The 26,297-nt window shown below is 43.5% G+C and overlaps 1 protein-coding gene across 3 annotated transcripts in view; it reads left to right on the top strand.

The window, feature by feature from the left end:
- Positions 1-26,297, top strand: part of GALNT18 (polypeptide N-acetylgalactosaminyltransferase 18) — a 353,102-nt gene that overhangs the window by 257,658 nt on the left and 69,147 nt on the right. The gene's annotated exons all lie outside the window — the stretch shown is intronic.

Genomic DNA, 26,297 nt, shown 5'->3' with positions numbered 1-26,297 from the left:
TCACAAGTAGACGGAGAGGCAGGCAGAGAGAGAGAGAGAGGGAAGCAGGCTCCCTGCCGAGCAGAGAGCCCGATGCGGGACTCGATCCCAGGAGCCTGAGATCATGACCTGAGCCGAAGGCAGCGGCTTAACCCACTGAGCCACCCAGGCGCCCCTGACTATTCTTTGAAATCAAATTCTTCCACATAAGTAACAGCTGTCTCCACCATAGAAGTAGGAAAGGGAGGGAAGGATGTTACTACCACTGTGCTAGTGCCCTTCCTAGTGTCCAGAGCAGGCGGTTGAAGGAAAGAGAGCTCTCCTCTCCCTCTTGGCTCTGGCTCTCTGTAATGGAGCACAGAGAAGAGTCTTCCAGATAGGACTCCATTGGACATCCATTTGGACATATCCGCAAGTCACCAACTCCTTGTCTGGATGTCCAAGCTTTACTCATTTGGGAGTTTCTTATTGGTATTTTGGACTCTCTGTCTTGGAATGGTCACAATCGTCATTCTCTTTAAAATATTGTCTGCTATTACACTGCCTCTTGAACAGCTTTTTCATCCTCTAGATTGACTGACCTTTTACCACCTGCTCCAAAGGCTGGATCATTTCCTTTATTCTGTCTCACCCAGATTACCCAAACCCTCATGATAGCCTTGCCTCTTTTAATTGTTCTTGCTTGGCCTCATCATAAGGTCTAACTGAGTATAGAATGATTCTCCCTCTTCTCCCTATATAACTGACCAAAATCTAGGGCAATAAGATGTCCAGCTGACTGGCTCCTCTTGTTGGCCCTGGGATCACCAAGAAATCAGTCAAGCTCCTCCTTATCTGGGTATCCTTTTTTAATAACTAAATAAAGCAGGAATTTGCATTGGAGATCTCTCAGCGCCTCAGACAAGAGACTTTATTCTGTTTCTATGACATCTTTTTATTGTCTTTGTCTACCAGTTTTCATGCCCTCTCTTCAATTTTCTTTCTTAGCCATGGAGAAGATAGTATCTCTCTATCTATACTTTAAGAAAATGCCAATCACTATTCCATAGGGCCTGTGGGATGAAGGAAGCAAAGAAGGTTATAGACACAGTAAGAATAGATTTCACAAACTGCATAGTCATCAGAAATTCCCTAGTCCTTGGACTGGGTTCATCTGTAGCTTCTATAATCAACTAAGGAATGATGGCAATGCCTTTCATATGTATTTTCAAATTTTTTTACTATAATTATCCTGTTTACTACACACAACAATCAAGTGCTATTGGCAAGTCAGATAGTATCTAGAAGTGTTATAAGATTAAAAATATTTATGTTGGGGCACCTGGTGGCTCAGATGGTTAAGCGTCTGCCTTCAGCTCAGGTCATGATCCCAGGGTCCTAGGATCGAGTCCCACATTGGGGTCCCTGCTCAGCAAGGAGCCTGCTTCTCCCTCTCCCTCTACGGCTCCCCCTGCTTGTGCTCTTTCACTCTCTCTCTCTCTAATAAATAAATAAAATCTTTAATTATATATGTATACATATATATTTATGTTGGTCAGAAAGGTAAATTCATCCTTATGTTTTATTATCTCATTACTATAATTATTTTAACAACAAAGAAAGCAAGAAATTAATTTAAATACTTTGTAAACTACAAAGGGATCTATATAAAACATATAATTGTATTATGCATATAGATATATGTGTTACATAAATATACTACCGTGCCATTTATATGGTGCTTTGTTTTTTAAAGCATGTTTTAATTTATATTATTATAGTCCTGCTAAACTTTTTAGATGACACTCAGGAGTCTATATTGTAAGCAAAGAAAACTGACTCAGGCTGACCTACAGAGAAAAGAAATTTATTGGAAGGTCCTTAGATATCTCAAAGAAGTCTAATAGTCTCAAAGTCTCAAAGACCTCCTATAAGAAGTCTAGAGATGCAGATTCAGGAAAATAAGTGGAAACCTAGAGAGAATAGAGAGCAGAAACCATAGCCAAAGCCAACCAGTAGGAAATAATGTATTTAGGACTGACACCACTGCCATGGCTAGGTGGTTCTGCTACTAAATACTGGGCACAGGGCTTGGGTCTTGGTGACATTCACGAAGATTCAGAGTCCTTGCTGAGAGCATACAGTTGGCTAAACCTGGATTATATGACCATGCTTTAGCTTCAAGGGGAGATCATATATGGCTTCTTTTCAGCTTCCTTAAGCTCAAGAATTACGTAAGTTGTGGTCCCTTATATAACAAGGGGATTTAGAACCTGAGTTCAAAAGTCCTCTGCAACAGGTAATCTAATATCTAAGGTATTGTGCTCCATGCTCCAGATAGTTTATGAGAAATGGAATCTCAAGCAAAAACAGAAACACTTCTTTATTGCAGACAATTTCAGACATATGCAAAAATAGAATGGTATAATAAAGTGCCTTGCATCCATCACCCAGTTGCAACATTGTGAATGCACAGATAATTTTGGTTTTAATCTCTACCCTAACCCAATCCTGCCTCAACTTCAGTTATTTTGAAGCAAATCCCAGACATCATATCATCAAAAAATATTTCAATATACATCTAAAATAGATAAGAATTTTTTAAAGAATATAACCACAATACTATTTCAGTCCTAAAGTGTTGAAAAGAATTCCCTAATACCATCAAATATTATGTGTTCAAATTTCCTTAATTGTCTCATTTTTTGTTTTTCAGTTTGTTTGTTTGTTTGAATCAAAATCCAGTTGGTTAATATCTTTCTTTTTATTTATTTATTTTTTAAATTTTTAAAAATTTTTTTTATTTTCAGCATAACAGTATTCATTGTTTTTGCACTAAACCAGTACTCCATGCAATCCATGCCCTCTCTAATACCTACCACCTGGTTCCCCCAACCTCCCACACCCTGCCGCTTAATATCTTTCAGGTGTCTTTTAATCTACTGAATTTCTCCCTCCATCTCCTTTTTTCCCTTTGTAATTTATTTTTAAAGAGATGAGGTTATTTTTGCTATAGAGACCCCCATAGTACAGATTTTCTCAATTGAATTTCCCTGATGACATTTAACATGTTCTCCTGACCTGTATATTTCTGCTAAATTGGTAGTTAGATCTGGAAATGTAGGTTCAATTTTGTAGCAAGAATATTTCATAGGCAATATCTGTATACGTCCATCATGAGGTGCATCATGTCTAGTTCATTCATTAGGGTTTGCAAAATGATGGTATTTTATTTTTATTAAAGATTTTATTTTTTTAAAGATTTTATTTATTTATTTGACAGAGACAGAGATCACAAGTAGACAAAGAGGCAGGCAGAGAGAGATGGAGAAGGGAGAAGCAGGCTCCCCGCCAATCAAAGAGCCTGATGTGGGGCTCAATTCCAGGACCCTGAGACCATGACCTAAGCCGAAGGCAGAGGCTTAACCCATTGAGCCACGCAGGCGCTCCATTCTTCCTCATTTATTAACTGGAATAACTTTTTTCTTTTTTTGTATATGTATTTTTTATTTGAGTATAGTTGACACGTAAGGCTCTATTGGTCTCAGGTATACAAGGTAGTGATTCAACAAGTTTATACATTATGCTGTATTCACCATAGGATAGCTACCATCTGTCCCAATACATCACCGTTACAATATCATTGACTGGATTCCTTATGCTGTGCCTTTTATTCCTATGACTTACACAAAAAGACATTTACAATCATCCATTTTTTGGTTGCCTGGAAGTACAATAAAATTCATTTGGAAAAATCAGAATAAAGAACTTTATAACAGCTTTCAAAAGAAAAAAGAACTGATTTTCTACCATCTTCCAAAGGGAACTAATTATTCTTTTTAGTATTATTATGAACTTATGGATTTAAATATGTTGGATGTATTTCAATTTATTACATTTAATATCCTTATTAATTTGCATATTTTCACCTTTGGCTGTTAGGAACCTGTGATTCTTTAGTGGCTTCCTGCTATCGGGATGTTCCAGGTTCATCTATACATTTCCTATTCCAGACCTATAATCAGCCATTTCCCTAAGGAGCCCAGTTTTCTTTTAGTGAGTAATGGTATTTAAAATCACAGTCTGTGGGGCACCTGGGTGGCTCAGTGGGTTAAGCCTCTGCCTTCGGCTCAGGTCATGATCTCGGGGTCCTGGGGTTGAGCCCTGCATCAGGCTCTCAGCTCAGCAGGGATCCTGCTTCCCCCGCCTCCAGCCCCTGCCTGCCTCTCTGCCTGCTTGTGATCTCTCTGTCAAATAAATAAATAAAATCTAAAAAATAATAATAATAAAATTAAATAAATAAAATCACAGTCTGGGCACTAGGGGTGTTCATTGTTACTGGTTTGGTCCATGTTTCTAGGTCTTTTAAGTAGTCTGAGCTAGAAATTATTATTATTTTTGTAGAGAGAAAATACTCCAGGCATTCATGATGATCTTTCTGTTTTTTTTTTTTTTAAGATTTTATTTATTTATTTGACAGACAGAGATCATAAGTAGGCAGAGAGGCAGGCAGAGAGAGGGAGAAGCAGGCTCCCTGCTGAGCAGAGAGCCCGATGCGGGGCTCAATCCCAGGACCCCGAGATCATGACCTGAGCCGAAGGCAGAGGCTTAACCCACTGAGCCACCCAGGCGCCCCCATGATGATCTTTCTAATTCAAATGTAGAACTAGAGAGTTTCTACTTCACCTTATCAATCTTACATTTTTATTTCCCTTCTCCCATGTCAAAAATTCTGATTCTTAATGACACCAACACAATTACTTGTTTCTTTTATTCCCCAGTATGCATACAGCTGTCTCAGAATACTAATAACAATGCCATCACCAACAATATAATTGCTAGAAACAGTTTAATTCTTTTTTTTTTTTTTTTGCCTTTCTTCTTGCCATTTATATTCCACTAGAGAAAAATTACTGTGATTTAAAGTCATGTTGAATAGTTCCTCTCTGTGTTATTTTCCTACCAACCTAATAAACAGGTTCATTTCTTTCATCTTGCTTTTGATTTTTAGGCATTGTTTTTTCATATTTAACTTTTTATAATTCTATAAATTTTTACATAATTTCAAAGTCAAATCTACAAACCAAGTATATTCATAAAAGTCCATATTCTGTCACTGTCCTCTGTTTTCTTACTATGTCTAATGTAAACATTTTGTTTGCTTTACTTTACCCTTCAAAAACATATAAGGAAATATTGTACATATGTTCACATCTCTCCGTGTAATGTTAATGGTAATTTAGTGTAAATGGTAATACTCTGTGTACACTTTTCAGGACCATGGTTTTTTTCTTGATATATGCTTTTTTTCTGAAGATCACTTATAATAGTATATAGAGATTTTGCCTCATTGCTTTTTTTTTTTTTTTTTTTTTTTTTTTTTTTTTTTTAATTTTTTTTTTTTTATTTTTTATAAACATATATTTTTTATATACATATATTTTTATCCCCAGGTCTGTGAATCACCAGGTTTACACACTTCACAGGCCTCATTGCTTTTTTATAGCTGCATAGTACTCCAATGTGTGCATGTTCTATAGTTTATTTTACCGGTTTCCTCTTGAGGGCATAGTGCTATAACTAATAGTCTTGTGCCTACACATTTTCACATTTTTACTGGATTATCACTTGAACAGATTCCTGAAAGCATAACTGTGGGTCAAAGGGCAAATGTATGTGTAATTTTGCTAAGACGTCCTCAAATATCCCTCCAAAGGGGTAGTACTTTTTCCACCAGGAACAATAAAGGTTCTTGTTTCCCCATAGTCAACTAACAAAGTATGTTGTAGACTATTTGGGTTTTTGCCAATCTGACAGATGAGAAATGGCTTTCAGAGAAGTTTTAATTTGCATTTCTCTTATTAAGAGCTAAGTTGAACAGCTTTTCATATGATTAAGGCCATTTGCATTTCTTTTTTCCATGAGCTTTTCATATCGTTGGCCCATTTTCCTACAGGATTGTTAGTCTTTTCTCTATTTTTAGAATCTCTTTACACATTAGGGATGGTAATACTTTGTCTGTCATATACATTGCAAATATTTTCTCCCTGTTTGTTACTTGTCTTTTGGTTTTGCTTCTGGTGGTTTTTTTTTTTTTTTTCATTTTGTTTGTTTTTTGTTTGTTTGTTGTATTTTGTTGTTTTTTGGGGGGGGTTGTTTGTTTGTTTGGTTTTTGTTTTTGCCATGCTGAAACCTCTTCCCTTCCTTTTCTTCTTCTTTTTTTTTAATGTAAGCAAATGTATCTCTCTTTTTCCTTCTTGCTTCCAGGGTTTAGTCATAGAAAAACTTAACCACATTAGGTTATAAAGAAATGCATCTGTTTTCTTCTGGCATTTGTGTGCTCAAATATTTTTCTCATTTTAAACTCTAATTCATTCAGAATTGATGTTGATGTATGGTATGAAGAATAGACTCAATGTCTTATTTTTCTGCATGGCCAACCAGTTATCCTAACACCTCCTATTTAAAATGACATCTTTTCCTCACCACATTGCAATGCTACCTTTATCATATGCTAAATTGTCATGTATATATTTGAATCTGTTTCCACTGATTTGTTGGTATATTTATGTACTACTGTCACACAATTTCAATTTTATAGCCTTTGTGTTATGTTTGTAAGTCTAAGCTTTAAAATGTTTTTTAAGTCATGCTTGTAATTTGGCTTGCCAACTGTGTCCTATGGGGATCTTGGATTTGAAGGAGAAGATCCATAAGAGACACAATGTCATCATTCCCTCTTCTTTCCTGACTTGCTTTTAAAACACTTCATGTCAGGACTTATGGCTGCTTAATTTTCATATTGTTGGTTGGAATCTAGTATGCACTTAATGAACAGGTTTTGAATTTGAAGGTCGGACAAGTATACGAGAATGTATTTTATGTAACTTAAAAGGTCAGAGTTATGACCTTCGGAGGTGGGATAGAAGTTGTAATGGATGTGGTTATCAATCCAATATAAGAAACAAATATTAGAGTCATTTTAAAAAAAGAAGTAGGGATGCCTGGGTGGCTCAGTTGGTTGGACGACTGCCTTCGGCTCAGGTCATGATCCCGGAGTCACGGCCTGCATCGGGCTCCCAGCTCCACATAGAGTCTGCTTCTCTCTCTGACCTTCTCCTCGCTCATGTTGTCTCTCACTGTCTCTCTCTCAAATAAATAAATAAAATCTTAAAAAAAAAATAAAAAAAATTTAAAAAGAAGCAATGCCCTATGGAATAATGACAGCCCCCCCAATCCTATAATAGGATATGAACATGGCCACCTCTTATCTTTGTATCATTGTAAAGATCTATGGGATTTAGGACCATAAAACTAACCTTAATAGTGATGTAGCAGTAACTATATGTGAACTCTTGTCCTAAGTGATTTATATTTATTAACTCCCTTAATCCTTGCAGCAACCTGCAAGTGATGCAAATACTATTATCCCCAGTTACAAATGGATACACTGAAGCACAGAGCAGGGATATAACTTGCCCTTGGGCACACGACTGGAAAATGGTAAAGCTGAGATTTGAACCCAGGAAGAATGGCTTCAGAAGTCATTATGCCTTATATATATGTAGGCAAGGTCTAGTGGGCTTCAATGAGAAATCTGACAAAATTTCTCTCAACCTTCTTGTGGGTTCATTTTTTTTATGCATTCATTCATCCATCCTTCATCCCACTTGCTATGCTGGGAAACTAGAAGCAAATGACACAGACCCTGCCTTTGAGTGGCTCTCAGTCTAGCTGGAAAGACCAACTTACCATATTCTAAGTAAGAGGCTGAAATAAAATTATAGAAAATGTCATGAACTTAAACAGGAGGCTTTGACTCCTTCCTCCATCTAGACTTTAAGGACTTCTGGGACTTTGATCCACTAATGCCAACTGTAGTATGTACATAACTCAGAAAGCCTACTCACTTTGAATTAGGATATTCCTAGACATTTTTTTTAAAACAAACAAAAAAAATGTAAACTGTTATTCTTTTTCCAAACCATGAGTAAAGATAATAAACACAAACTAAAGCATCAAATAAATACGAACCCAATAAAAATATCTAAAACTAAAAAAATTGATTGAAGAAATAAATATTTACATAATTTACATCTGCAAAATTTGATTCAAGTAAACCAAACTCGGTTGGAGTAATGATCACAAAAAAAAAAAAAAAAAAAAAAAAAAACCTCTGTGACAGAGGCTATCCATAACTGTAACATGTGATGTGGATTTTTAAAAAAGTACTGATAGATAAATCATTATGTTAGTTATAAAATCAATGTAAAAATATTAATCCAATGAAAATAAATAAATTGGAGAATCAGTATAACAGGAACTGTATTTTAATTATGCTATATAGAAAATCAACCAAGAGGATTAAATTGCTTAAGTGACATTTACTCCAGAAAATACCTTCTGGATGAAAGTGAATCACTATGAATATAATCTGGATTAAAGTACTAAGTCAGGCACACTTTGCTCACCATCAAAATGGCAAGAATGAAAGATCCTGTGTGCATTATAGTAGCCCCCGGGGAGGGAATGACCACTCCCCCCATGGAAGCTGGCTAAGACTTCACAGAGGAGGAGGCATTTATGTGGGGACTCTGGGGAAGGGTATGCATTTTTAAGGCAGGGAAGGGGGAGATGAGTGTTGCAGAGAGTTGTGGTGATGTGTACAGTGACAGCTGAAAATGCACATGACTCTAGCTGAACTCTTGGTCAGTGACATAAAGTCTTGGGCAAGAGAAGAGAGTTCCTATTTCATGAAACAGATGCATGCCCCATAGCTGATAGTGGTACTAGCTGCAGTCTGGAGGGAAGGTGACAATAATAATAATAATAATAATAATGGGAAGAGCTCCCATTGATTGTGTGCTATTGGCTCATCACTTTGCATATAGCATTTCATTAATTTTTACATGAGCCCCATGAGGTCTACATTGTTATCCCCACTTTTTAAATCAGGAAGCTGGAGGAAACAGGATAAAATACCTCCTGAAATCACACAAGATGAGAACCAGCCTGAGGGTCTTCAAGACCTTATCACTGGGTCATGTTCCTTAGCCACCTCTGCCAGCAGAGTTGAAAATCTTCCATGGCATAAAGTTTACTTTCCTCGTTTGGCCAACATTGTTTTGGAAAATGACCATGGTACCATTCTAGGGCTTGATGGCTCGGCCCAAATCCCTCATGCAAGACGGGGCCTTGGTCTGACAGTCTTTACCTGAGGTCCCGGGGTGGGGGGGTTCTACACTGGAGGCGTGATAGAGACAGCTGAACCAAAAGCCAGAGTCCAGAGAGTCAGAAAGGAGGGAGAGGGAGGAACTACCAAAGGAGAGGAACCAGAAACAGACGGGAAGCCAGAAATCTGAGTTCAGGAAGCTGGAGACACCGAGGAGGAAGAGAAATCAGAGAAGGGTGTGCAGCAACTGCCTAGAACAGACATTGCCATTATTTGAGACTTCTACAAAATAATATCCTTGGTTAAAGGGCTTCAGGCTTCACTAGCAGTACCCACAAAAGAGGTCCAGGCAGGTTAATGTGTGCTTGTCAAGCTTGCTGTGTACCGAAGCAGGTGACAGGCTATATGGTTCCCCTCCACCCGGAGGCCGTGGCCTTCGAGGACTGAGTAATCTCGGCTCACTGCCGGCATCATGGTTGTTCTCACCCACCCACAAGGAAGACAGTAAAACACCCCGGCTCCCACAGTTTCAGGGAAATCAACTCATCTGCTAGTGTGGTCAGAGAGACTTGAGAAGGAAGAGAAAGGTTGTGCGCACCAGTGTTCCCGTTCAGCGGGAAAGGTCTCGGGAAACCACCAGCTGCAACCTCTCATAGAAAAGCTGTACATAGATTCTCTTCCCTCCCATCCCTGGAGACAGAGAAAATGAAACACCTGCAATTGGACTTGGCTCTAGTTACTTCTAAACATCATGGTTGGTCCAGGCCAGCTGGAACTAGAGTTCAGAAGAACCTGAGGACTTGGACTTAGGCAGCCCTATGTGTGCGCATGTGCTCTGCAGTGGGGCAGTGAGCCCTGCATGGTTTTACATCATTCTGTCATGAACTGGAATCTTCTTTGGCATTGTCCTTCAGCCCCTGTCATGGGGGGAAGGCCTGGAGAAGGCTGACAGCATACGATGGGATAAGTATGCATCTGTGCGGTCTTCTGAGGCCAAGGACTTCAAAAGACACCAAACACAGGTTTCAACTTTGCAGGCTTTTGTACTTCCTGACGGAATTTTCCCAGTGACTCAAAGCTTTAGCTAAAGCGCTGTCCACGTGCTCCCTTAGCACTGTGTTGGATGCTATTAATAGTTTGAGTGATTGTTGGAGGTTGAGACCTAGCCTTTTCTGGTCTTTACAAACGAGTTATTAAAGGTCTGGCCAAGACAGCATTGAGTTGGGAAGCCCACATGTTGGGAGATTTTGGGGGTACCGCTCACTAAGAAAGGGACGTTTGGGATAGAGTGGGTTTGAAGGGGAAAATGGGGCATGTTTGCTATTAGAAACAACAAAGGCAACAGCCAGAAAGCTTGCATTATTCATGCATCTATCCATTCGTACAGTGAGCATTTCTTATGCTGCTTGTGTTCTGCGCTTGGCAGTAGGGCCCAGAGAAATGAAATACCCGGATCCTGCCTTGGACAGGAAGCCAGCACTGTATCCCTAAAGGTAAAGACAAGACAAGAGGTGAGCCGGGGGCTCAGGTGCCCTCTGTGTGCCCACTCAAGGCAAGAGGATGGAGGAGCCCAGTAAGGATGAAAGTCTGAACTAAAAAGAGATTTTGGAATTAATCGTGGGCATCGGGAGTGGGGGGGCAGGTGGCAGGATGGTGCCCGTAGTTATGGCGAGGAATCAGCTAGAAAGAGGAAAGCTGGATTGATGGGAAATCACAGATGTCAGGGAAGGCAGCCTTTCAGCAGTACAATATACAATAGCCAAGCTGAGATGAATGCTGATGATCATAGCTACCATCTTTCAAACATTTCTAGTGTGCTTAGTGTGTGTATTTAATACTAGACACTGTGCTAAGCACTGGATATCCTGGGATGAGCAGGATAGTCTAGGTTGTACCCTCCTCATGCTTGCATCTTAGGGAGTCTCATGCTGTATCTCCTTGATGCCTCCCAAGAACCACTAGAGGTTAGAATTATTATCCTCATTTTACAGATGAGAACACAGAGGCTCGGAGAGTTGGATTCACTGGCCTAGGTCCCACAGAGAAAGGGTGGTGGAGCTTGGATTTGAACATGGTTCTGTCTGATGCTAATGCCTCTAAATCCCCAGGCTGTACTGTGAGAATGTGAGCAGAGAAATGGTATATGGATGCAGCTGGAAGGTGGCCCTAGAGGGGACAGGTGGAGTCAAGGCTGGCTCTAGGAGACAGATTGCAAAGGGCTAAGGAGGAAGTGGTTGGAAACTGATAGGAGGCAGGGAGGTTAGAGATTATATTTGACCATGAATGGAGGGACAGGTTGACCTAGTGTCTACTTGTAGGCAGAGGCCGAGTGCCAGGAACCTGGGAAAGCACAGACTTGACCTTAAGAGAGTGGTTGAAAATTCCCTTTCCTTCTAGGTGGTCAGCTCTAGCTAGCCCTGCTGTGCGGGGCTGTGGGCCACTAGGTGTGGCCTCCTGGAACCCAGGAGGCCTGAAATGCCCAAGCAACCTGGGACCTAGGAGGCCTAAACCCCAGGATTTGGGGTCTTCCCTGCTTGTGATCTTCATACATAAGGGAAGCTCGGTGCCCCCAGCAGCCCAGAGCCAGTTACTCTTCCTTGCTCAGATGCCCGGCATCTACAAACACTGGAGGAAGGCTTTTTTTTGCCCCAACACATTATCACGAGCACACCAGCCACCAGTAACCCTGCAGTTACAGACCAGCCGCAGAACAGACGCAGTTTAATAGTACACTGTAAAAGTTTTACGGTTAGTAAAGATAAGTGCAAAATTAATCCCTAAAGAACAAAGCAATTAAAAAAGTACATAATGAAGCAATTAGCTAGAAATGGTGGGGAGCAGGAAAGGCAGAGCGCCCGTGGATTATTTTACTCTGGAAGGGTCTTCACACTTATGTTTTTTTAATTGTGTTCAATGAGGGAACCATAGAAAAAGATTCATAAGATGCCCAGAAGAGGTAGCAATTGATAAAGGGTTTTGAGAGTCAAACTGAAGGAAATTTTTACCTTCCTAAAAAGTTGGGGCCAAGGAGGAAAAGAGCTATAAAGACCATTATTGGTATAATTAATGAAATTTTATTACAGACTGTGGATTAGGTAATAGTAATGTATCAGGGCTTAATTTCCTGATTTGGAGGAAACTAGAAAAATAAAAGAAAAAAAAAAAAATCCCCGGGAGCCAGCAATGTATGTTAAAACTCAGGAGAGTCATTCATTTTCATTCATTCTCTCTTTCTCTGTTCTTGTTTTGTGTTTTATTTTTTTCTTTAGCTGAGTTTCCCTTCTGTTTTGTATCAGATGCTGTAAGGTAGCCTCTTGCCGCCATTACATTGTAGCTCTCCTTTTCCAGGAAGGGACCACTAAGCAAGGCCACAGTCAGTCCCTTAGAGTGACAGCAAGCAGGGGCTCCCTCCTTTCTTCTCTCCTTCCCCTTCCCCTCCTTTTGGTTTGTCCTCCTCTTCTAGACACTGCTGTGGTTTTTTTCTCGACAAGACCAGATATTCATAAATCTGAAATTGCAGAAGGGGAGTTTGGAGACACCTACTCCCATCACAAATGCTCCTGCCACTTGGGTGGCTCAGTCAGTTAAGTGGCAGACGCTTAATTACTGCTCAGGTTATGATTGCAGGGTCGGGGGATCGAATCCTCTGTGGAGCCCCGGCTTGAGCTGCATCGGGCTCTGCACTGAGCAGGGAATCTGCTTGAGATTCTCTCTCTCCCTCTCCTTCTGCAACCGCATCCCCCACCCAAACTCTTTCTCAAAAAAAAAAAAAAAAAAAAAAAGATAATGCTCTTTACTTTGTAAAGGGATGCAAGAAGTAGGATACTGATAAATATAATTTCCCAGTGCTTGTGGGTGACTGATAACAGAAATTACCTTTACCCACAAGTTTTTCTATCAAACAAAGATTACCTGAACATGAAGTCGATCCTGAAAATAGTTAACCCCTGGTATCAACTACCCCAGGAAATAACAATTGTTCCCATTAGGTCCTGTCTTTCTCCATGTGTGTGCTGTCTGGTCTGGTTTGAAAAAGTCCAAGGGACAGGCCCCAGTCCCTGTCCTTGCCTGGCGCAGCCCCCCGCAGGTGGTTGAGTGCTGAATGCCGTGTGCCCCATATCGTTCCTTATGCCTGTTCAGATGCTGCTCATCAACATCTTTATAGCCTGTGGCATTTCCACTGCACTGGATTGTAGTTCTGTAAAGAAATCATGAAGAAGGGGAGATAAAACATTAGTAATGATTTCAAGACAGTTTTCCTGGCTTTCAGCACTTCTGTGCCCTATATATATGGCATATATAAACAAATAATAAATATATACATAAATTATAATTTATTATCCCAACCAGAACATTTTTGAGAGTGAAAGGAAGTATTCCTGATAATCACACTGGAACATTAGACATCCACCAATACTACGATGGGCAAACCAGGACATATGGTCACTCAATTTATAATCTGATGTGTACATTTAATGCAATTCTTTCCTTTGACCTCATTTGTTAGGTGCCTATCATAGGTGAACTTGGGCATGCAATGCTTAACATTGCATATGTAACATTGAGCATATAATGTTTAAAAGTGAAGGTAGCCCCTTCCCTCTTGGAGCTAATGGCATAATGGTGCAGACAGCTGATGAAAGAAAACAAAGAATAAATATATGGCTACAGATTTCCAGGACACCTGTGTGGCTCAGTTGGGTAAGCAACTGCCTTTAGTTCACGTCATGATCCCAGGGTCTTGGGATCGAGTCCCGCATTGGTGCGCCCTGCTCAGGGGGGGAATCTTGCTTCTCCCTCTCCTTCTGTCACTCCCTCTGCTTGTGCTCTGTCAAAGAAAGAAATTAAATCTTTTGTAAAATTTCAGTAAGTGCTGTATTAGCCAACTCGGGCTGCCCTAACAAAATACATAGATGAGGTGCCTCGAAAAATGGAAATTTGTTTTTTCCCAGTTCTGGAAGATAGAAGTCTGAAATCAGGGTCCCTGCATGGTCGGTTTCTAGTAAGACCTCTCCTCCTGGCTTGTATACAGCCACCTTCTCACTGTGTCCTTACATGGTAGAAAGCGAGCTCTAGTGTCTCTTTGTCTTCTAATAAGGATGTAGTACTATCTGATCAGGGCTTCATTTTATGGCTTCATTTAACTTAATCACCTCCTTCAAGGCTCTATTTCAGTAGAGTCACATGGAGGAGTTGGGCCTTCAGCATAGGAATTTGGTGGGGGGGTGGGGGCACAGTTCAGTTCCTAGCAAGTGCTACAGCACAAAACAGAGTGTAAGTTCCAGAATGTCAGGGATTTTGTACGTTTTGCTCAGTGACAAGACTGTCCTCTCATACAACGGTGCCTGGCACATGGGAAGTGCTCAGTGAGTGATTGTTGAATTGAATTAAAGCACAGAAGCGACATGATCTGACTTACAGTTTTAGAAGGTGGATCACAGGATGGCAAGTGTTGAAGCAAAGAGACTTTTTAGGAGGCTGCTGATAGACTTGTCCACGCATAGATAATGGCGGCTGGGACCAGGCTGTTGACTCCACAGCTTGGGAGATGTGATTAAACTGAAGCTATACTTAGGAGGTAGAACTGATTGCATTTGCCGATGTATTATTGAATGTGGAGGGGGGAAAAAGAGGATGTAATTATGGATGAATTACATGATTGTTGATGTAGGTTTTAGACTTGGGCTATTAGGTGGACGACAGGAAGACTGGAGGCAGATGGGGAGGCAGGGAATGAAACGGAGAACATGGTTTTGCATAGGCAAGCTTGCGATGCTTGAGAGACACACAAGTGGAGGTGACATGTAGGCAGTTGGATATATAAATCTTGAGCTCAGAGGAATGTAGCTCATGTAATTCTCACAACTATATTTGCAATGTGTCATTTTTGCCTCCATTTCACAGACAAGGAAATAGAATGTTAGAAGATGGAATGAATTGCCTAAAGTCACCAGTCCAGCAAATGAGAAATGTAGGCTTTGACACCAACACTGTTTAACCCCAGAGCCTGTGCTCTGAACCACAGGGACCTCCTGTCTCAAGAGGCCCAGGGCTTGGATACATTTCCTACTCAGCTTCTAAATTATCACCTGACCTTGAGCCTCACTTTGCTCACCTGGGAAATGATGGGAGGTAATCTGTTAGGTCTCATTCAGTTCCCTACTGCAATGCTGATCTCCTTTATAAATCCCATTTTTAATGTGAGTTTGCTGTAGGTACCTTTCAGAGATCATACCCAAGCTGACAATTCATTTTGATGTGTATGAAAAGGGCAAATCTCTTTAAGCGAAGACCCAGCACACCAGCTTTTTTAATCTGAATTCCAATGGAGTAAGAGGAAAGCTGCTTAGTATAAATGCCATTTCTGAGTGAGGGAATGTTTGGTATCTCCTGATTCCTTTTTATCTTCTGAATGGTAACCTTCGGGGTCCCACCAAGCCAAATGTAGGGGTGATGCTTAGGCCAGATACATAGCTTCCTCTATGCCTCAGGTCTGCTGAAAGGCCAAACTTGCCCACCTCTGCCATCTCAGTGACACATATGTCACTGAGTCCTGTGGCCCCTATGTCTGGGGTTGGGCGGATAGTGGTGACAGAGTGTATCCTTTCATCCCGGGCTTCCTGGTTGTCCTACATTTCAGAAAGGACCCTCCTGACTTACCATGGGCTATACTCTGGACATTGGTCCAAAGAGTCATCCTTTGGGCGGTTGTCACCTTTTTGAGGGGGCATCTGATAGGGACCATCAATTCGAATTTGATTGGGACATGCTAATGAGCCATTCATATGTGTGGGATTTGTTTCTGATTAGATTAAGCTTCTGAGAGAGGAAAGAAACAGCCACTGATTAAAGACATAAAAAAAGAAACACTTTAAATGAGTAAGTGGTTCATCTTCATATAGCAAAGTATAAATTAAACATAGTCCAGGGGATCAGTTTGAATAGCAGCTGGATAGAGCGGGCTTTTCTGAATATGTCCGCAAGGAGAAGATGCACACAGCAATTCAAAGGAACTTAACCCACCAGAGAGGGCACTGAACACTCCGGAGTAAATGGATGGGCCAACTTGTCTGATAAAAATGACTCTCGGGCTAGCAACGAGAAGGGTTTCATTTGGATTTCAGAAAATTGCTCCCCGAGTTCCTGTGACATTCAAGCTTATTATTATTCTCTGGCAGCATCAGTGATGGTAATGGGGCCAGAGATCTTAGCTCAAAACAAAGACTCGATTAGAGTAGACAGCACACGTGTCAGGGGGACCCCAGTTTGGAACTTAGCCAATACTTCTCTCTTTGAGCATGGGGCTTCTATAGCTTTGGTTCTATAGAGATGCCGGACTGGAATTAGCTAGCCTTCCTAGCCTCGTGCATGAAAACCTGACCAAGGCTGGGGTGTGGCAGCAGCCCTGGGCACACCAGGCTCACTCCAGAATTAGGCGAGCGGCCAAAGGGCTACTACCTAGCCTTCTGAGCAATCCTGAGCATGCATGACCTCCAGGCACCTTTTTCTTCCGCCCTCCTGGCTTCTCTCTCAGTTTTATGACCTCTGCTCTGGTTCTGAGCATGAAGCAGACTCTCACCTACAGCCTGTTTTGCAAGGGTCCTAACACCTGCCTTCTCCCAGCCCCTGGCACTAAATGTACTCTCTGTACCCTCAGCATCTGGTGGGGTCCTGCTCTGACTGCACTCAAGACCTGAACTTGGGAAGGGGACTTGTCCCCTTCTGAACAGTCTCTCCCCTTACCTGGAACTCTCTGCAACAAAGTCCGCGCCGATGGACTGAACCCCTGATTGCTGGCGCTGCAGTGTCCAAGCCTCTCTGGTCACTTTGCCTCTTTGGCAGCTTGTGTTAATCAGAGCTATGCCAGTGGCCCCCAAGTCCCAGAGGCTCAACCCAGAACCAGTTTATTTCCTGCTCACATGAGTCTCCTGAAGGGTGGGAGGCCGTCCTGGGCAGCCATTCTCTGAGTGTTGACTCAGCCTGCTTCCCTCAGGGGGTTCCACATCTTTGAACTTCACGGTCATATTGCCTTTAGTGTGCAGCAGATTGGGAAGGAGAGAGGTCAAAGTGCTCATGAACTTCCCACACTGGATCCTTACCAACCTTGGCCAGGAAGTGATCATCTCCTTGGACCATCTCATTGGACTAAACTGCTCACATGATTCTTCCTGACTGGAAGGGAGGATGCGAGATGTAGAGGGAGCATGGAGATATTTAATGAGTTGTAGTAGTCGACCACACCCTTGAAAACCACCCTACTCCCGGCTCCATTTCACCATCCTCAGGATGTTCAGGCCTGACTTCTTCCTTTTTGTCATAAATCCAACCTAGCTTGAGTGTGGAGCGATATTAATCAGGCCTGTTGGCTGGTACGAGATCTGAGGTAACCATGAATAAACTCTACTTGGTTGGAACCATGAAAAGATGCCTGCTAATCTCAAAGGACCATATGTTTGCAAAGCAATCCTCACGAAATTTCCCATGGGGAAGTGAACTCCCAGGGCCCCAGTCTTTGTAGTCAGAGCACCGGGGTCTGAGGAGAAGCAGAGTCCCCTGTGTGTGATGGGTTAGTTTGCAGAGCCTGGAGCCGTCACTGCCCTGGGTTTCCTGTAGGTAAGAAGCTATCGCAGCAAATCTCAAGTCCCTGCAAAACAGTCTTTTAATGTCTTCTTCATGAAATGCTTCCAGACCTTCTAGCCCAGCTGGTCTCTTTTTGGAATTCTGCCAGATGAATCCTCCTGCTGCTTTCTGATAGTTATGGAAAATCCCTTTCAAACAGGGAAACTGCTTCAAGTGCTTCTTAGGACTGACCCCAAATAAGACCCCTTCAGGGACACCTTCCAAGAAAAAGCATCATTTTTTTTTCCCAAGCAGTTCTGTCCAGAGGACTCTTGGGCAGTGTTTACTGCAAGAAGGGAGCTTGGGGAAGCTGCACCCCCAGAGTATTTTTTCTGTGGGGTCTGATGGAAGAATAAGCATTGTGAGACTTTAAGAATGTTTTCTTACACTTAAAAATAATGAAATATCTACCCTCAGAAACCTGGAAGAGCACCAAGAAAGTACACTGGAGATCATTCAGAACTAAGAACCAACTCTTGATCCCACGTTCATGACGTAAGTGTTTGTCAAGCACCCACAATGTGCCAGGGCCTCTGGAGGCATAGAGATTCCTTCATGAGAGCAAGGTGGCCATGGCTCTTCTCTGGAGGGCTGGTGTTGCAGGCCTAGAAACAGATTAAAGTTCCTGCTCACTGAAAATCAAGGAGTTACAAATGAAAGCTATAGCGAAAGTGAATTTCACACCCATTGGATCGGCAAGAATTAGAAAGTTGGACAATGCCAAATGTTGACGAGACTGTGAAGCCACACGAGAGCTCATTTGCGCTGGTGGGAGCAGAACGTGGTGTGCTCGCTTTGGAAGAGTTCCTCCAAAAAGGAAAAAAAAGGAAAGTTGAATGTGTCCACAATGTATGCCTCAGAAATTCCACTGGGGTGGAGCACGGAGAGGTGCTCGCTCTTGGGCACCAAGAGACATATAGAAATTGTCCCATGGAGCATTCTCCATTATCCTGGAAACAACCAGACGGCCGACCCACAAGAGGGTGCGTCAGGAAACCACTGCATCTTTACACAATGGAGTACTCTGGCGATGAGGATAAATGGACCAAGGAGCACGTCGTGGAATCCAGACAATATGCTTTCATGTATGTAGCATCCAAAGATGGGTAAAAACACATAGGTAATGTAGGTTGATGGCAAGGAAATTAACAAAATTCAGGGTAATGGGTTACCTTTGGGGGTGAGGAAGAGCACACAGTTTTCCGAGTTACTGCTAAGGAACTGTTTCTTTAGCAGAGCGGTAGGTGAACCATTGTTACTTATATCATGTGTCTTTCATTGTACACATGCACACAACTATCGGAAGTGCTGTGCCTCAGGAAGGACAGGTGGTAGGCAACACCTAGCAGAGGTATTTACCCAAATTTAGGGCCTCCAAGAAGAGTCAGTAGAAATTACTAGGGAAATAAATGTATCGCGCAGGGAGGAATTCCAGTGAAGGGATTGGTATAGGGTGCAGGGCAGAAATGTGAGTATAGGGATCCTATATCTGCCCCAGGAACTAAGAGAAGTGGGTATAACAGGATAGCAGAGGATGGCAGAAGAAGCTGCAGCAAACAGGAGGGACTGGGTCTCAGAGGCCTTGCAAATCCTCCCAAGGAACATGATCTTTCTCTGGAGACTGAAGGTGGCAAGTATGGGAACAACATCCATGTTGGAGGGAGGTCGGCTCCCTGTCTTCACATTGTCTCCTTCCCGGCTTCTCCTCTGCTTCATGCCCTTGACCTCGGCTTGCTGGTGGCCTCTGGCATTTGTCTTAGCTTGGCCTAGACCTGACCTCTCTTCCCTTCTCACCCCCATGCAGGACTGGACCTAGGGTGAGGTGAGCAAGGGGCCCCAAACACAGAATGGAAGGATGCCCAGGGAAGGAGACCTGCATGGCCCTAGTCAGCGGTCCTGGTCGGCATCTTTGTTCGCCTGCATTTCTGACCCCACCACCACCCTGCGAATGAGTTTCTGGTCTTCTGCCAGCTATTCCCAGGCCTTGGTCTAAACCTCCATCCTCCTCGTCTTCCTTCCCCCAGCTTGCCTGGTTTGGCTTTCTACTCTGTCTCAACATTTCACAGCCAACTTAGGCGAGACAGTTACACATAAAAAGATAATTAACAATGTGAGCCAAGAAATACGGACCCCATGAGTGGTACAAATCATGTGTTTCAGGAGTTTGGAGGAGCTGGGCCCAGCTGGCTTTGGGTGGATGGAGAGCAGGAAAGAGGCTTTCTAGACTAAAGGAAGACTGGGAACATTTTTCCAACAGCAAAGAGATCATTAAAAGTCATGAGGAGATAAAAAGCTGGACAGGATGCAGGAACCTGGGATTCACGACTCTGAAATACAAGGCTGAGATGCCGCCACTCCCGATTCCTTGCCTAGAGTAAACATTACTAATGAATTGTGGCATCCTTTTCCATGGAGCCCAAAGAATCCTTCTCAGAAGGATTCAGAGCCTCAGAATCCTTCTCAACACAGTGCTTCAGGAGGACATTAACAAGCCAATGGATTGAACATGGAAGTATTATTTGCTGTCCTTGACATAGACTACAGAGTGATCAGGAGTCCCTGTGTGGGAGAAAGGGTCAAACTGTTCCCTGTTGCTTTGCCTCCAGTGTTTCCCCGTTTTACAACTTCTGATTTCTGACTCTGCCAGTCATGTCTCAAACCGGCAAGGAAACGTAGAATCACAGAATGGGAGAAGTAGATGGAATCGATCACCTCATTGAGTTCAGTTCCTCCATTTGGCAGCTAGAAGAAATTTGAAGCTTAGGAGGGAAATGGGCTTGTTTAGCTAAGTGGCAAACAGAATATAAATGCAGATCTTTTGACCTGACCTTATACCAGCAGCAACCAGTCCTGGAAAGGGAAAGGAACCTGACCTTCCCTAAGAACCCACCACATGCCTGTCTTTGCTAGTGGGAGCTTTTCATAGAGCATCTCGCTTAAACCTGCCAGGGCATCATGATCCCCCAAAAAAGGCCACTGACATCCAAAGACAGGTTCAAGTCAAAGGCTAATGTGTGACAGAGGCAGGATTCAAACCCTCTCCATCAGCCCCCAAGACCTGTCTTCCCTGATGGTTCCCACGTGGATGTTCCAAGCCTTTCTGGAAACAATAATAGGGTTAGAGCTCTCTGGGAAGAGCTGGAGTTGAGTGAGACTTTCCTCTGCACTGGGTGACTGCTGTTTACCATCTACATAGTCTACTTCCAGTTCTTGGCCCCACCTGGGAGAAAGCCGAAGGACTCCTCTGCGGATGTACACAAGCACTGGCCAGGTTGAGGGCTCTCTCTGCAGGGAGTTCGGGGTTCCACAAGATGAAGCGGCCTGCTTTCCACCATGCTCATTTGATGACTCGCCAGGTTTTACAACGTTAATTTAAGCTCTGCAGACAAAGTGACTCTCTCCGGTTACAGCGGCGTGCACTTAAATGTCAGAGCTTTGCTGAAAAACCGCTAGGATTTGAAGGAAGTCATTGTGTTTGGTAAAATCTGGCCACATTTTATGCTTATGGCCTTTATTAGGGGATCTAGCTGAGCGAGTTAAAACTGCCTTTCCGTAGTCCGTGAAAGCCTGGGACTCTCGGATTGCAGCAGTCACTCAGTGAAGTAATGGCTATTGGATGTAAACTAAATGCCTGGGGCTGGTGTATGCAATGTGATCCTTGTCTTCCGGGAGCTTATAGTCTAGCAGGAAGCAGGAGAAAGACATCAAAAGAGTAAATACCTAAATGGAAGTGTTGTGAGTAAGTGTTACTGAGAGAAAGGGTGGGGCCCCGTAAGTATTCTGAGGGGAACCTAATGGGTGGTCAGAGAAGGTAATATTTGAGCTGGATGACAAGTGGTGGTGGTGGGGGGGGATTGTTCCAGAAAGATGGAAATAGCAGGAGCAAAGGCACAGAGACAGGAGAGAATTTGATGTGGTCAAGAAATCTATTTCCCAGTGCCCATCCAGGAGCCACAAGATCCAGCCTACATCCAGGGCTGTAGGGGTGTCAGGTGTCCCCAGTGCCTGTAGGACCGAGCACGGGCCTCACTTATTCTACCAAGCCAGGCTCACATGTCCCCCATGTAAAAATCAAGCTCTCTATCTTGTAGGTGCTTCCTGATGAAGTGACCTCATCAGCTTTCTTGGTTACTAACCCTTGACCTTCATTTCTTGGCCATGTCTTTGGTGCCCACCTTCCCGGCCCTCCCTCCTTTGGCACCCTCACCCACTGGAACTTGCCAGGCTAAGCCTGTCTCCCACATCTTTGGCCTCCATCCAGTGGCCCTGCTTCTCTGGCATAATCCTTCCTGTCTGTAGCCTCCTTCTGGTTTAGGTCTTTCTACCTCCTGCCAACTGTGACGTGTCCCAGGCACAGCTCCCCTTCACTCCTTTCCTCATCCCCTGTCCCACCCACGCCTCCACGGAAGTTTCATGATATCATCTTCCACAAGGTCCAAATGCCAGTGATTTTCTTTCCTATTTCTTTGCCTACCATCCATGAGAGGGTCTCTGAGATCCCCTGTAGGGAGGACTTGAGAATCTCTCTGCATCGAGTCATTGGTCCCCAGAGCCGCTCATCATCTGAGGATCAGAGAACGTGGGCTTCCTCTTGTTTTTCTCAGTGTCACTGGGCAGGGTCCAGAGGTGGCGGGCCAAACCTGCTGGGTCTACATCTTCTGCTCCTGTCCCCAGAGACCACTGGGAACCCAAAGGCTGCCGTCTAGGCAGATGCCATCATCTTCTCCATTGATGACCTCTAGGTTAACAAAGGCTCTCAGTCTCTGGGGAGGAGCCTGGTGCGCTGCTCCACACTGAGCCAGTCACTCTGGAAGACAGCCTGTCTCTTGTCTGGTGGGCTCAGCCAGACATGGGAGTCCTCTGCAGTTACATTTTTCCCAGAAGGCGGGTGTCCAGGAGAGCTAAAGAGCAGCAATTATAAGGTTTTCAGAAAATAATAGCATACACGGGGGCTTCCTGAGCCCACAGCCCTGTGCGGAAATGACTTCTGCTGTGCATGTTTCATAGACAAGAGGTTAAGTGGCCCAAAGTCGCCCCTCAGCAGGTGCACAGCGGGGACAGAATGGGCTCAGGTGTCCTGCCCCTACCCTCTTGACTGCTGGTGCTCAGACTGAAGCAGACCCTGGGTTGAACGCATGAACACATCCCCCTCCTCCCCAGGACAACATTGAGGCTCAGGCGGAGAAGTCGCCTGCCGAAGGTGGCGCAGCAGCGGGGCCAGAAGCACAATATTTGAATTTAATTCTCACTGGCTCCAACGCAGTGTTTTCAAATACTATGTCCTCCCCCCCAGCCCAGCCCCACCTCTGCGGGAAACCGGTGATCTGTCCTGGGCACTGTTTGGCCCATGTCTGAAGGAGAGCCTGGGCAGGGGAGTACGTAATTCTGTGTGCAGAAGCCCAGCATGCTGGAGGGGGGTGAGAACGGTCAGCATGATGTGACATGGAGTGAATGGGGAAGCAAGCCCTGGGTGGAGGGGGCTGAGCAAGGACAGAACCCAGGAGCCTCAGGAGCCTTGGGGTTGTGCTGGTAATGTACAGGGGGGGGGGGCATGATCCCCTTTATACCTTCCAAAGATTGCTCTGGCTGCTGGGAGGAGAAGAGACTGGAGGAGGAAGGCAGGAGGGAGATCAGTTGTTGCAGGGTCCAGATGAGCCATGACAGCATCCTGGACAAGGGCCGTGGCCATAATGAAGGAAAACGAGTGGGTTTGAGAGCCCGCCACTGAGATCACACCGCTCCTTTGACTGTGCACTCAGGGTGGATGGGACATGCGGCCACCACCCTTCTGATCAAAAGCACGGCTGAGGCGCCCACTCTAACGTGAAATGGTGAACCGGCTCTTTGAGAAACAGGTCTTGTAATAAAAGAGCTTTGTTACGAGTCGTGGTCTGTGCTGTGTTGCTGAAATACGCCAAGTGATAGCCTCCGTTCCAGTTGCAAAGAATAATTACCCCGACTCTTTGTGTTGTCAATAACGTATTCACAGTATTCACAGGCTCTCATTGCCAATCTAAGCCCAGTGAATTGGAAGTCAACAAGGTCCCCAGAACATATAGGTCATGGACATGAACGTGCACAGCTTTCCATGGCTTCCTCTCTTTGGTGAGCTTCCGTGGGGCTCAAACAGATCCTTTTCCCTTCAGTACCAGCTGTGTGGCCTTGGCCACGGGATAGCCTTTAGTCTCAGTTTCCCCATTTGGAGCTGGAGACATCAACCACTCCCTCACAGGGTTATTCTGAAGATCCTGCGGAATACAGTTTGTATAGTAACAGCTGAGCTGATGGCATGCTTCTTATGTCCAAGGCATTTTCCTAAGCACTCTCTATATAATCACTTTAATTTCCTCAGTAGCCTCATGAGAGAGGCACTATTATAATCCCCATTTGAGAGGAGGGAACTGAAACACAGCAAGATGGAGTGACTCACCCAAGGTCATGCAGCTAGCATGAAACAGAGCCAGGATTTAAATTCAAGGATTCTGGTTCCAAGTCCTCTCCTCATAACCACTACAGTGTGCCACCTGCCCACAGGCACAGTCCAGTACCTGGCACACGGCAGACACCCAGTGGGAATGCTTGTTTCCTTTCCATTCGCTCTAAATATTATACTAAATGCAAGACAAGCTCAGAAAATGGAAAAGTGATCCGTTGCCTTCTGACTCTGACCACCCAGAGCAACTAGACAACTGGTATGAAACAGACAGGCGGAAGAGAAGGCATTCTCTTCCTAACTCAGGGGGTAATTAAGTAAAATCCAGAGCTGACCTTAGAGTATACTTATCTTGATGAACACTGAGAAGTGTATAGAATTGTTGAATCATTACAGTGCACACCTGAAACTAACAAGACACTGTGTGCTAACTATACTTGAATAAAAAACAGAAAGAGAAAACAAAGCTGACTTTATCTTGGATGAAGTCCTATGGTCGTTGATGGATACATGTTATAAGTGTGAACATTCTCTACCACATTGTCCAGCTGAGAGTACCTGACAAGTGACCTCTGCTGTCCACCCAGAGATGATGATTGTGTTCCCCCAGAAGCCTCATTCATCAGCTCTGGCCCAGTGTTTCAGATTCATCCCACATTTATTAAGCATTGATCACTTATTGATTGAGTGATTAAACACCATCAGCCATATAGTTATTCAATAAGGACTTACAAAGTACTTTTATGTACCAGGCCTTTTGTTAGGTGACAAGAACTAAGCTACTAAGTGACAAGAACTTGTTAGGAGACAAGAACTAAGTGAGATACTGTTCTTCCATCTGGGAGCACGGAGTGAGGAAGAGAGGGAGATTCACAGGTAAGCAGGAAGTCATGAGAGCTTTGGAGACCAGAGGAGGGAGCAATTGGCTCTGCCCCCAGGAACTGCACAAAGACCCCACAACAGAGAGGTCATAGGGCCAAGATCTTGAGAGATGATATTTTTTCAGCTGGAGAAGGAGTGGCATTCTAAAATGACACATAGAATTGTTAAAGCAAGGGAAGCAAGGGAAAAAATGAACTACTGGGATTTCATCAAGATCAAAAGCTTTTGCACAGCAAAGGAAACAGTTAACAAAATCAAAAGACAACTGACAGAATGGGAGAAGATATTTGCAAACGACATATCAGATAAAGGACTAGTGTCCAGAATCTATAAAGAACTTAGCAAACTCAACACCCAAAGAACAAATAATCCAATCAAGAAATGGGCAGAAGACATGAACAGACATTTCTGCAAAGAAGACATCCAGATGGCCAACAGACACATGAAAAAGTGCTCCATATCACTCGGCATCAGGGAAATACAAATCAAAACCACAATGAGATATCACCTCACACCAGTCAGAATGGCTAAAATCAACAAGTCAGGAAATGACAGATGCTGGCGAGGATGCGGAGAAAGGGGAACCCTCCTACACTGTTGGTGGGAATGCAAGCTGGTGCAGCCACTCTGGAAAACAGCATGGAGGTTCCTCAAAATGTTGAAAATAGAACTGCCCTATGACCCAGCAATTGCACTATTGGGTATTTACCCTAAAGATACAAACGTAGTGATCCAAAGGGACACATGCACCCGAATGTTTATAGCAGCAATGTCCACAATAGCCAAACTATGGAAAGAACCTAGATGTCCATCAACAGATGAATGGATCAAGAAGATGTGGTATATATACACAATGGAATACTATGCAGCCATCAAAAGAAATGAAATCTTGCCATTTGCAACAACATGGATGGAACTAGAGCGTATCATGCTTAGCGAAATAAGTCAAGCAGAGAAAGACAACTATCATATGATCTCCCTGATATGAGGAAGTGGTGATGCAACATGGAGGCTTAAGTGGGTAGAAGAATAAATGAAACAAGATGGGATTGGGAGGGAGACAAACCATAAGTGACTCTTAATCTCACAAAACAAACTGAGGGTTGCCGGGGGGAGGGGGTTTGGGAGAAGGGGGTGGGATTATGGACATTGGGGAGGGTATGTGATTTGGTGAGTGCTGTGAAGTGTGTAAACCTGGTGATTCACAGACCTGTACCCCTGGGGATAAAAATA

The sequence above is a fragment of the Mustela lutreola genome, chromosome 1 (assembly GCF_030435805.1).
Source record: "Mustela lutreola isolate mMusLut2 chromosome 1, mMusLut2.pri, whole genome shotgun sequence".
NCBI classification, from domain to species: Eukaryota; Metazoa; Chordata; class Mammalia; order Carnivora; family Mustelidae; genus Mustela; species Mustela lutreola.
This window is presented reverse-complemented; position numbering and strand designations above follow the sequence as displayed.